Source organism: Lactuca sativa, chromosome 2 (assembly GCF_002870075.4).
Source record: "Lactuca sativa cultivar Salinas chromosome 2, Lsat_Salinas_v11, whole genome shotgun sequence".
NCBI classification, from domain to species: domain Eukaryota; kingdom Viridiplantae; phylum Streptophyta; class Magnoliopsida; order Asterales; family Asteraceae; genus Lactuca; species Lactuca sativa.
This window is the reverse complement of record NC_056624.2, coordinates 198,344,987-198,347,075: the sequence shown is the minus strand read 5'-3', so window position 1 is coordinate 198,347,075 and position 2,089 is coordinate 198,344,987.

Below are 2,089 nucleotides of genomic sequence, written 5' to 3'. Positions count from 1 at the left end.
TCCGTCACTGACTCCGAATCCTGCTTCAGCTCCAGGAACTCCTGAGCCAACCTCTCTCTCTCAACCCGCATCACATAACGAGTACTGAACATCTCCCGGAACTGATCCCATGAAACCGCAGCTCTCTGCGCATCCGAATACGACCCCGTGGTCAATCTCCACCAATCCTTCGTCCCGATCCTTAACAGGTTCAGAGCACACCGCACCCTCTGATCAGCAGGGCACGAACACGTGAAGAAACACCCCTCCACGTCCGACAACCATCTTATAGCAACAATCGGTTCCTGAACCCCGTCGAAAGTAGGAGGGTTCGTATTATCAAAGTCCCGATACTGAAAACCCCGACCAGCTCCTCCCCCTGCCGCTGCTACAGCCCCTGTAGCCGCTGCGGCAGCCGTCTCTGTGAGGGCCGCATAGCGCTCATCAAAATACTCAACCATGGCGGTCTTGATCAAACAGTTCCGACAACTCAGCCTGGAACAACGCATCAACCTCATCATGCAGGATCTCACGAATCCTCGCATCCAACTCGCACGTGCTCATCTGACCAATAACCTCGGGCGGTACTGACCTGCCCTGAACTCTCTCTTCTGCTCCCGATCCTAACCCGGATCCACTCCCAGCATGCCTTGGAACCTCCATACTGAAAAACACCACAAGATCTCAGATACTTCCCACTATCCCGGGAACCAATTCCCAACCTAACCCTAGAGGTCATGGTTTCGCTGATACGCGTATGGGTCATGTGTTTTCAGTAGTACAGACCCATACTACCTTCCACACCTATCCATATTTGTATTAAGTACTACCACAACACCCTAGTGAAAAAAAATACATAACAAGCACTCAACCCTCACTCCTAGAGGAACACTGGAAATCTCCCACAAAGGAAACCCTAGGCTAACAGGCATCATAAATCAGGCAACATTATCACGAAATCCTGAAGATCCCTAGCCTAGTACTAGTATGTTGTTCTATCAAAGCTCAAAACAAATATCATGTATGGTATTTTGGGGTTACTTACTGGCTCCGGCTGATCGTACCTCCGCGTCCTCTTTTACTCATTTTGAAAACCATTTTAAATTCTCTTTTGAAAACCCTCCTCGATTTGAGATTGGATTCACACAAATGTTCCTCCAATTCACTCAAACCAGGGCTCTGATACCAACTTGTAACGACCATAAAATTCCAACCAATTTAAACTTTTCAAAAACAACCTGATTTCATAAAATTATTACAAAAAGGTTTTCAATACAATTATTTCAGAGTATTCCCAGAATCACATCACAAAACATAATCATGAGGAGCGGTACGATCACGCCTTTGCCTTGCCACGGTCTCCTGAAGAACCTGAAAAACATTAAACCACAACTGTAAGCCCGAAAGCTTAGTAAGATATCCCCAAAATACCAACCACATATACCATACACGTATAACATGCCATATCATAACAGAACACAGAACAACCATGCACTTTGAGTCTACTGTGTGACTGGTCCGCCGCACCAGCCTTCAGTCCACCTGGTCCACCCTCCGAGTCTAACCACATACATCGAGTCTACAGTGTGATTGGTTCGCCCGCACCGGGCCTTCAATCCACCTGGTCCACTCTCTGAGTCTACAGTATGACTGGTCCGCCCGCACTGGGCCTTCAGTCGGCCTAGTCCACTCTCCGAGCCTCGGCACGTCTGGTCCGCCCTCTTGGGGCCTACAGCCTATCCGGACCGCTCGCTGGGCCTTCGGGATAACCGGTCCGCCGTGGGTATGTTGGCCTACAGCACAAAGCAGGTCCCGCCTCAACCCAACCCCAATCCAACAACCATGTGCACATAAACATTCAATCATATAACATATCACATCCAATCAAACCGATCTAACAGATCACATAGCAAAGAATCATCCTAACCAGGATACCGACCTAACCGGTCACTAGCATAGCATCATCCTATATACCAGGATACCGACCTTAACTAGGTCTCTAACATATACCATCCTAACTACCAGGATGCAACTCAACAAACAAAACATAACAACGATACCCAGATCCTAATCCGATAAAAGGGTCGGCCTTGGTGCCGTAGACCCTGTT